The following is an 11,389-nucleotide window of genomic DNA, read 5'->3' as shown; positions in this document are numbered from 1 at the left end:
TTAACTCCCTTTTGGCGTGGACTTTGTGCTTTGTAACTTTGCAGATTGTTAACATGTGCAAACAGCTATATTACACACTAAAGGAAAGGTAAAATCAAAAAGCATACTAGGTCCCCTTTAGAGGAAACCCAAAAATGTAAATTCTGTCATTTACTCAAACTGATGTTGATACAAACCCACATGGTTATTTTGTGTGTGTGTGTGTGTGTGTGTGTGTGTGTGTGTTTGTGTGTGTGTGTGTGTGTGTGTGCTTGTTTTCATGATTTATGAGGACACAAATTTGTATAATGACATGGTTACACTGGTATTATGACGTAAACATGAAATATGAGGACATTTCATGAGTCCTTATATTTAAAATAGCTTTAAAAACATACTAAACAATGTTTTATTAAAAATGTAAAAATGCAGAATGTTTTCTGTGATGGGTAGGTTTAGGGGTAGGGGTAGTGTAGGGGGATAAAATGTACAGTTTGTACAGTTGTACAGTATAAAAACCATTATGCCTATGGAATGTCCTCACAAAGATAGCAAAACAAACCTGTGTGTGTGTGTGTGAAATACAATAGGATAATCTTTGAAGAAAGCTTCAAAAAACACCATAAAACACTATAAAAACACCAGCTGAACACCAAGTAGTCCACATGACTTATGTGCTATGTTACGGGTCAAAAGATAATGATGATGATAATGTGAGCAACAAATTGAAATTTTGTTTATTATTCACTGAAAATCTTATTAAACTTTTTTTTTTTTTTTTTTTTTTTTTAATCAGGATGTTGGAGGTTCTTGTTTGATGAGAATCTGTGAGTGGGATACGGATCAATGAAGCCCATGCAGATCGGATCAATTCCAATTAGCTATCCTGTATTGCAAGGCCACTAAGCAGCTGGACATTTTAATCACATATCTCAAAGTGGCCGACCTGAAAGTGACCTCTAAAAAAAGAGTGGTAAGTGCTCGCTTTTAGCTCTAAACATGCTTGAGTAAAAAAGTAGGATGCAGTGAACATCAATGAACCATGATCATCGGAAAATCATCTCTTTTTTTTTCTTTTTTTTTGCCCTTCCATTTTTATAGTCATACTTAAAGATCAGCCTCTGTTCAAGTAGAAGTATATGTTCTTTGTGGAAGTGTATAAGACTTAAATGTCAAAAGGCTGTTAAAGTGATAGGAGGGAAAAGACTGTAATCTCTTTTATTCTCCTTATTCTTCTAGGCCTTTCTCTCCACTTTTACATTCTGCTTTTTTCTCTCTTTCCCCCCCACTTCGTCTTCTGCTTTAATGTCACTGTATAAAGTCAACATTAAACAGCTGCACCAGTCAGCCAGAAGCTAACAAAGATTATCTCTCTCCCTCTCTGTAAGAAACTAAAAAGATGTACACAAAATTAAGGGAAAATAAATTAGCTTCTTCAAAGTAACAACAGCCAGAGGGGCCAAATAGAGCTACTCAGTGATGAGAAGAGGAAACAGAGCTGTGCACAGGGGGAAATCTGTTTTATACTCATTTTGGGGAAGCTACTTTAAAACTACAAGTTGCTCATAATTTAAAGTAGTTCAGCTACAAAAAAGTATTGGCACACTACAAGCTACATTGCCGCCAATATTGTTCATATTGCAAGCATCAAGTTATATAATTTATAATTTAAAGGGGTCATATAATGCCACTTTTACAAGATGTAAAATAAGTCTCAGATGTCCCCAGAGTGTGTATGTGAAGTTTTATCATTTTTTATAGCATGTTAAATTTGTCACTTTTTGAGGGTGAGCAAAAACGCTTCAGTTATGTGTATCCCTTTAAATGCAAATGAGCTGCTGTTCCCAAGAAGAGGGTGAAGTTTAAAGAGCTCATGTTAGCACATAGTACTGTTAGCAGTGCCGATTACCTCACAAAGACTCACTGAAATGTCAGAAACTGTTCAGCCTTTTATATTCAAACCGGAGTTGGACAATGATGGAGAGACTCAAGAAGAAGTGACAACATGTAGAATGCAACAGGACGTTTCTGAATGGTTAGTTGATGAATTTATGTAGCTGATGTGGAGTTAACTATCTTAAAGTCATTGATTAGCATATTCTGTCATGATAATCTATAAATCGCTCCTGTGGGAATTGTTGTAAGATCAGAGTCAGAGAATATATGCTGCATGAAGACAGAACAGGTAACATTATAGTTTAGCTTAATTATGGTTATAACTTATGTTGTCATCGTGCTTTTATCACATGCTATTGCATTTGTGTTACGTACTGTATTGCAATAACATGGCCTCACCCCTTTGTTACATGTTCTCATGGGCAGGGTTTATGTAAATTTTAGGGTTACTGATGTCACTAAACTGGGAAGAAGCTTGTTGTAGTCCCTACCAGCCGTTTGTTGTAGTCCTTAAACAGAGAATTCTTTAAAAGAAAATATCTCCATTTGCATTGAACTTTGAGCATCGTAACTTTGCAGATGTTGTTTATGCTCAAACAGCAACATTACACACTAACTAAAGTTTAAAAAGTGAAATCATAATCAACCACCCCTTTAATTAAAGTGGAAATTATTGATCAAATTAATGATCATTATCAATTAAGGTTAAAAACATCAAGTTTAAACATAATCTACACTAAAAACAACTGTACATGCTAATTTATATAAATGATTTAAAGATACATCAGTGATATCAGCATTTAACTAAATCAAGTTTTTTTGTTCATTTACCTAAACAGTCTGAACAAACCAATTCACTAGAATGAATTGGGTTTTTCAACACTACATACAAGTATGGGAGTGAGGAGGGCAAGAATCTTGCTACTGGAAAAGCTACAGTATTTCAAAAACCGCTGCATCATGCAGAAGCAGTGGCATCAGTCATTGAAACACTATATATTCCATATCAGTTCATATTTCATATTTCTCAGATCGTATTTCTCTCTCTTTTTCACCTTTCTGTCTCTTCTTCAGTCTCACATGGACACTTTCAGCTTCCCCTTACATTCATAATTCAGTTTTGCCCCATATTCCCCCCCAGTATTAATAGATTTGAGTCAACCGAGTCATCCACAACGCGTGTCATTCACTTTAAGTAAAAGTTACTTTTAAGTAACTTTTTAGTAAAAGTTACTAAAAAGTTAAAAAGTACTTTTAAGTAAAACTTTTTTTTTAAAGCTCGGACTTGATTAAAGGCTGATGAAGATTTTTTTTTCATGTCTGTCACTGTGACTTTAATAATCAGTGATGAGGAGTTCAAACAGTGAGGACACTATGAGACTCTAGAGACAGAATTGAGATTAAAGAACTGAGATAGCACTGAGATAGCTCTGGCTGTCCTAAAACATTAATTTTTAGCACAAATCTCCAGTTTCTGGTTTATGAATTAGTTTGTTTGTGCTCATGTCATGTGTGGTAGATTTTGGTAGTATAATGCTTTTTCATGCATTCTGACTTATTTACACTGTTAAAGAGTTGGATTCTCATGTAAACATGGCCAAAGTTTCAAAACACGAGTTGGATGTATGACAGAGTATTTCTGTGCCAAAAATACTCTTCCAAATCCTTACGAACTTCGGGGTCTTTTTTTCTAAGTATGTGCCTGTGTGACATCAGAATGGTCGGAATTCCTTGTACGGGCACTTCTCCCGGAAGCAAGAGCACGCCCATCAACGTGCTTCGTTCGGCTTTACGGAAGTCATCAGCAGCGCTGCACAGGACTTGCTCAAGAAAGATTTGTCACTTTGTTTTTAGACCACGAAATCAACAAAAGAAGATGTCACCAAAGAAGTGTGTTTGTGGTTGTGAGGGAAAGATAACCTTGCTTCCCAAAGAACCCAGTGGATCTGAGAGATTTGTGCTCACGCATTACATTGATGCGCTCTCGATATTTGTTATTAAAATAACCATAGAAACTGATAGTTTCAATCACTTTATTATTGGTTAAAATGAATGGAGAATATCTCGTGTTTTTCCATGGCTGCTCGAGCCCTCAGGATCGGCGCTTATGGTTTCATAAACAAGGCCCAGTTCTACGCTGGATTTACAGATAGTTTGAAACTGAAAGATGGAGCGGTCACAGCGATAATGATCCCGGTCATGAGTCGGAACCGCAGGTGGTGAGGAAAACTGCTTCAAATGTCTGTTTTGTTGGCAATAGGTGCCTAAGTGCATATAATGTAAACAACACAAACATAGTGAATTCATAAATTCATTATTCATCATTCACTATACACTATATTCATTATAGTGATTCAAAAGTTATCAATGGATAATGCGATGGTGTATTGTGTGTGTTTAAATTTAGCTGACCATTGATAGCTTGCAGATGATCTCTACACAAAAGCTGCGCGTTCTCGTGACTCTAGCTCCGCTCACAGGACACGCCTCCAGGCGCTCGGCTGTTTTCGGAAAGACTCGGTACAGCGTATGTATCTTTTATAAATATGATAAAACTAAAGACTTTTCGGCGATATGAAGGATGCTATACTACTCTATAGGTACTTGAGTTTAACATGAGATTGGCAGAAACTGTGTGTGATACCCCCCCTTTAAGTTTACCTGGGTCGTCTCTTAATCGACGCCCCTAAACGTCTCCTAATCAACGCTTAAATAATTTATACTCTAGCACGTCTCCTAATCGACGTCGGCTGAGTCGGTCAACGTCTTGACCCTTTTGAACACTATCCCTTGGGAATAAGGTCTCTAGTGTTCCCTAACTTGCTGCCGGACTGTGCCTTAGAATATGCTTTATTCACGGCCAGAGGACCTCATATCAATCACAGAGAATCCCACCAGCAAGAAGAATACAACAGTTTATATAGGATAGGAGCATGGCAAAGCATTCTACAATATGATTGGTTCTTCATATGTCAAACCCTCATGTTACTAGGTAAAGCAAGATCTACCCAAATCATGTGTTTATTAGTTTGTTGGTTACTCAATATCTTGGGACTATTATATTTAGATTGTCTAGCTGTCCCTAAGTTTCATTTCCTCTTTTCTTATATTTGGACATGATTCAGACACACACTGACTTAGGCCCAAGGTTTGAGGACTTTTAGGTTTCAAAAACATAAATGTTATTCCTGCAAGGAAAAAGAAATGTTAGTTATGATTAATTAAAAAATTCCATCACACATGTTAGACTTTTTCTCATGAATCTTTAAATTGTCTGGATAACAGTCAGCTTTGCACTGGAAGTTCCTGTGTGGCATCCACTTGAGACTTCCTGTCATTCTGGCCACATCACTGCACTGATTACTGACTCAGCAGTGTAACAACATCTGCTTGATATCAAAGCTCAGAAACTCAATACCACCTTTTTATGTCTCCTGGTTGACCTGTTCAGAAAAATCGTTTTCCTATTTTTGTCTCGGTGTCTGATAAATGTGTTAATGAGAACCTTTTTTCAAGCTGGTCATGGGAAGATTCTGTAAATGAATTCAGTGTTTTAGTGTTAGAAAGTAGTCCTTGCACATACACTATGTTCAAAAGTTTTTTAATGTTTTTAAAAGAAGTCTCTTTTGCTCACCAAGGCTGCGTTTATTTGATCCAAAATAAAAACAGTAATATACTGAAATATTATTACAATTTAAAATAACTTTTTTGTTTTCTATTTGAATATATTTTGTAAAATGTCATTTATTCCTGTGTCGAAATTTCAGCATCATTACTCCAGACTTCAGTGTCACATGATCCTTCAGAAACCATTCTACTATGCTGATTTGCTGCTCAAGAAATATTTCATATTGTTATCAGTGTTGGACAGAATTATGTACAAATATTTTTAGGATTCTTTGATGAATAAAAAGTTCAAAAGAACAGCATTTATCTGAAATACAAAGCTTTTGTAACATACACTACTGTTCAAAAGTTTGGGGTCAGTAAGTTTTCTTTTTTTGGAAATAAATTAATACTTTTACTCAGCAAGGATGCATTAAATTGATCAAAAGTGACAGTAAAGACATTTATAATGTCACAAAAGCTTTCTATTTCAGATAAATGCTGTTCTTTTGAACTTTCTATTCATCAAAGAATCCTAAAAAAATTGTACGGAACTGTTTTCAACATTGATAATAATAATAAATGTTTCTTGAGCAGCAAAACAGTATAGTAGAATGGTTTATGAAGGATCATGTGACACTGTAGACTGGAGTAATGATGCTGAAAATTCAGCTTTGATCACAGGAATAAATTACATTTTAACACAAACATACACACACATACACACACACACATATATATATGTATATATATATTTTTTATATATATATATATGTGTGTGTGTGTTATGTATGTGTGTACCTATAATTTTGTTCATTTTTATTATTATTAATATTATTATATCATTATCTTATAATATTTTATATATATATATTTGCATTTGATTAATTAGTCACAATCATATTTGTCATTTTTACTTAGTTTTATAGGTTTGTTGTCATTAGCAGTTGCATTCAAAGTGGTAAAAAGTGAAATGAAATTGATTTGACCTAAAAAGTGACATTTTGTATAGTCTGTAGTACCATGTAAATACCATGGTGCATGAATACGGTAATGATTCAGGATCATGGTACCACCACTGTACTGTAAGGGATGTGTTTTTTAATTCTGTGAATTTAGTTGAATATAACAGTATTATAAAGCCTTTTGAACAGATTAAGTCAGTTCTTTTTCTGCTTCTCTACAGACTCTTTTTGGGCTTTGATGATAGAAATGAATATTTTGTACCAATCCCGTATGAAAATGTTCACTTGTTTAGCATAACAGAGCTGCTCTTCTAAAGAGAGAGAGAGAGAGATGCTCAGGTACTTGTTTTGACAAGCAACGACTGGAACGTCTGAGCCAGCGGAGGTTTACTGTCTATTACTGAAGCCCACAAACACACATATGAAGTGTGAAAGTGTGTGTATGTTTGTGTGTCTTTTTAAAGCATCATCTGTGTGTGTGTGTGTGTGTGTGTTCAGTTGGATGTGTGAGATGCAAATTCCTGCAGTGTAACAGCTCTAACATAGCAAGACCTGCCGCAATGCAGTGCATGTGTGTATTTGTGAATTGAAGCACCGTAATCTCTTTTAAATTTATTGCAAACCAAAAAGCAGTCTCATTATCACTCTCCCCGGTCTTCTGTAGATAAAATAAAAAAAAGAAAAAAGTCCTGGTGAATTATTTAAACAATTTCATGTGGTGGTCCAGTTGATTTTCCCACTCGCACAATCAAGATGATGATTTTTTAATGGTTTCTTTGAGCTGTTTCAGCCACAAATTAGACATTCTCTGAGTGCTGTGGTTGGTGATTTTATCTCAGGTCCTTGTTCTGTATTGAACTCTTAATTGACTGTAAACCCATCACGCCCTGAGGATGTACTGCTCACATTGCAGCATATTTTAATTTCCTTTCTGAACTCATTACTGCTTGTGGTTGGAAATGCAGTGTCTTTGCAGGGTGGAAATAAAATACCCTTGCATATAAAGGTATTACATATTTTTTTTAAATAGTTACAATGATCAATGACAATGGGCTATGAAATAACCTCATTAATCTGTATTTATTATGAAACTATATATATATATATATTGTTGATTAATATTGCATTGTAAAAAAAGGTTTTCTGATTTGGCATACATGGCAGGGAAATTAGAGCTTGAGTTGATACCTGTTTAACTTCATAGATTACATGAGAGATGAATATTTGTGAAGATGTGAATATTTCTTTTTTTTTGGTACTGTGAATGATTGTGGCAGAGGGAATCGCTTGAGGATTTGTGAGAGATGCCATATGGTGCATTATTAATTCAGCACTACAGTAATTATACAATCTTGATAATCAGCATGGATACAAATGTCTTGCCCTGCTGATAATATCCATCATAATCTTCACTCTCCCTTCTCTTCCTCCTCTTTGCCTCTTCTTCTTACATTTTTCAGCTTCCTTTGAAGCCTCAGTTGAAGCAGAAATAAAAATTTGTTCAGACTGCCTTCAGCTTCGAAGCCAGCAATGCTTTTGAAGAGCTCATTTCAACAGGAAAACTCTGACCACCACACATGGAAGTTCTTGCGATGTTAGTATTTCGAGTTTTATATTGAGAATACTGAAATAGATCTGCATACAGCAGCGAGTCTTGGGTAAAGTTCACCTCATCCTTTAATATCCCTGGAAATGAAAGAAGAAACTCTTTCTTATCTTCTCCATTTCACCTCACACCACTAGAGTATATATTATTACAAATGTTTCTATATATAGATATCTGTAATAGAACTAAATACTATATAACTAATTATATAATTCGCTATTGAAGTGTAAATAGCGATAGATGCTATTTACACTGTGTAAATATTTTTACTTTTCGAATATTATCTTCAGTTTTTTAAAATTGAAAATAAATGCCTCTCTGAGCTGATATGTGATGGGGGGGGGAGGATAAAACTGGGATCGGAAAAAGCCGTCTTGAACTCGGGTTTCATCAGAAGCTAAATCCACTGTCCTTGCATTTTCTGTCTTCTATGGATTTTTTTTTTCTTATAGTGCATTTGACACTACGTAAAATAAACGTATACTGTTTATTTAGTCAAAGTTCTAGTGATAAGTTCTATGATGATCTTTACTTTGCAATGGATGTTGCACATGCATCTCTCTCTCCCTCCATGTTGTTGTTTCACATGATCTGTTAGAGGACAGCAGGTGAAACTGGATGGCTATTATATTTTGACCTTTACATGTCCTCATTCCCACCTCTGTCAGAATCTCTCTCTCTCTGTCTATAACAATATCCTTCACTCTCTTTCCCTTCTACCCTGCCTCTCTTTCCATTTAATTCCTCTGTTCAACAGCCTGGTGGCATTTGGAGTTTCCTGCTGGGCTGAAGAAAATGGAAAATGTTCAGAAAAGAGAAAAGTGCTTTTTCTTTTCTTTTCTTTCTCTTTTTTATTTTGAGAAAGGGTCTATATTTTGTGGCCTGTGCTCTTTACATTGATCAATAATCCATGGGCTCAGTAGAGAGGTTGCTGTGTATGTGTGTTTCAGTGAGAAAGATAACGGCTGAATTTTCCCTTGCAGATGGACGTGGGGAACAGCGGGAAGCCTTCTGCCAGTCCACTCAACCTTGGCACAATAATTTCTCTGTCTCACAGACAGATCCAGACTACTCAATTTACATGTTTTTAATATTTAGTGAGAGTTTACAGAGACGTTGTGCTGGTGGTTGCTGCAGCTTTTATAACATAACATGTACAGCGATGCTCTTAGCAGATGCATTCCTATCAAAACGTTTTTACAAGAAAGTGCCTCTGTCATGTTTGTGAATATTATGTGTGTTGTGTTTTGGAAACACTCTGTAGGTCCAGTACTAAGAGTAAAATGTCCATGCTTATTTAGCTGATATACAATAGACATAATAATAATGACATTTGCACTTGCTTACATTTTAAGAGACAATGGTATTTGAATTTAAGTGTCAAGTTTTCCATCTTATGTTATTTAGCATTTATTTATTGGTTGTGACTAATTTATATACAGAATACAGATACTGAATATTAATTATTTGCAATTTATTGTGTTTTTTAATTATTTCTGTATCATATCTTAATGGAAATGTCATTTATATGAAGCAAAAGAAGATTGAAACAACAATTGAAACTGCACTGCACTTCAACAGCTTCTGCTTACACATCTAAAGGCTGCTTATTGAAGGTAAACCTTTCTTTTTCTTTCTTTATTCTTCCTTCCTTCCTTTCTTCTATCCCTATAATTTCCCTCTTTAACCCCTCGTTGTTCTTTTACCTCATCTCGTGTTTTCCTCTCTTTCTGTTATCACTGCCTAATCAGGTTGTTCCGATACTGACCTTTCTGCTGCCACAGTCCACAGCACAATCATCAATGGACACGAATCAGTAATTAAAGCACATACACACAAACGGAAACACCATCATTAAATGCTTATTAAACTTTTATGTGCTACATTCATGATGTGAAAGGAAGACAAGAAATGAAGAGTACTGCTTACCACCATGCGCACACACACACACACACACACACACACACACACCAAGTCAGAGTGGGAGGTGAATGACTCAACATCATATCAGACAGCTGTGACTTCAGAGGTCTGTAGTCATGTTGCTTTACTTGGCAGGGAGGTGATTTGTCAGCCCTCAATTATTACACACAATAAAGGCGAGCTTATTACCATCCATCTTCTCATCCCTTCACCTTTAAGCTGCGGAGACCAGAATAGATGTAAATGGGGTTTAGAAGTCTGAGAGCTCTAAAAACGCTTGTATTTTGCATTCTTATATTATATATTTTTACATTTTAAATTAAAGTTACCAATTACCATGAATGTCAGAATGTCTGTGTGTTTTGTCCCTCTTTTGCTTTATCGACAGCAGCACTCAAGCTGCATGAACTCCACAAGTTTGTGTAGAACCTGACAATCATGTTCACCAGCATGATTTGACAATCATCCAAAGAGCATCTTGAGCTTCAATGGAAGCAAAAACTTTTTGTATAAAGAAAAAAGATATCTTTTGTATAAAGAAGTTCACACAATTGTGCTGTCTAATGACAAATGTGCAGAAACAAATATGTTTTGCTTTTCAATTCATTTACAAAAAAAATCCTATTCCTTTTTTTTTCTTTCTTTTTTTTTCGTTTTATTCATTTTTTAAAGGTTTAAATAAAAAACACAAAACAAAAACAAAACAACGAGTGAAAGATTGTATGAATCAATGGATGCTTGAGGATAAAGATGAGTGTGTGTGTGTGTGTGTGTGTGTGAGAGAGAGAGAGAACTCCAGAGCATTTAATAAGACTGTCTATTTTCAGTGAGGCCTCAGTGAAGAAGAAGGTCTGCATGGTGAGAGGTTAATGAAGGAAGGGAAGACTCGTTTAAATTATTCACACCATCCCCACTCCTCTTTTTCATCAATCTATCACTGACCTCTACCTCTCCTCCAACTGCCCACAGATATTAATGCCTCCAAATGAAGAGGCAAAGGAGGGTGAGACTGTTTACTTTTTTTCATAATAGATTCTTGATTTCTCTGTGGTATGGAGTTTGTTCAGATTGACTGCTTTTGTCTGTCAATTCAAATGAAAAAAAGATGATCACTTCATGTTCAATGTTCCATTTACAAGCTTAAAGTCTATTTCAAACAATCAGGCAGAGTTTTGAGGGGAGATTAGATCTTTGAGCTGTGAGATTTGGGTGTGTAGATGGTGCATATGTACTGAATCTGTTTTTCACAGATACTGATGTGCTTTTTGAGCAGATTTTGTCCATATTTCCTGGAGTCTATAGACCTTAAGCACCAGAGAAACAAGTGCACAGCCATCTTTGGAATTTTTAAAAGACCGAACAGAACACAATGAGAGCAGTGCTGAAAAGGGGCAGGACAAGATTTTTATGAGTG

The 11,389-nt window shown here is 35.6% G+C and overlaps 1 long non-coding RNA gene across 1 annotated transcript; it reads left to right on the top strand.

Moving 5' to 3' along the window:
- The first annotated feature begins 205 nt into the window (after positions 1 to 205).
- Positions 206 to 10,317, top strand: LOC127524454 (uncharacterized). Its single transcript, XR_007933054.1, has 2 exons — positions 206 to 952; positions 9,036 to 10,317. It is a non-coding gene; the product is annotated as an uncharacterized LOC127524454 (long non-coding RNA).
- Positions 10,318 to 11,389: the final 1,072 nt, after the last annotated feature.

The sequence above is a fragment of the Ctenopharyngodon idella genome, chromosome 13 (assembly GCF_019924925.1).
Source record: "Ctenopharyngodon idella isolate HZGC_01 chromosome 13, HZGC01, whole genome shotgun sequence".
Taxonomy (NCBI): Eukaryota; Metazoa; Chordata; class Actinopteri; order Cypriniformes; family Xenocyprididae; genus Ctenopharyngodon; species Ctenopharyngodon idella.
The sequence above is the reverse complement of the archived record's forward strand: the minus strand, read 5'-3'. Positions and strand labels throughout refer to the sequence as shown.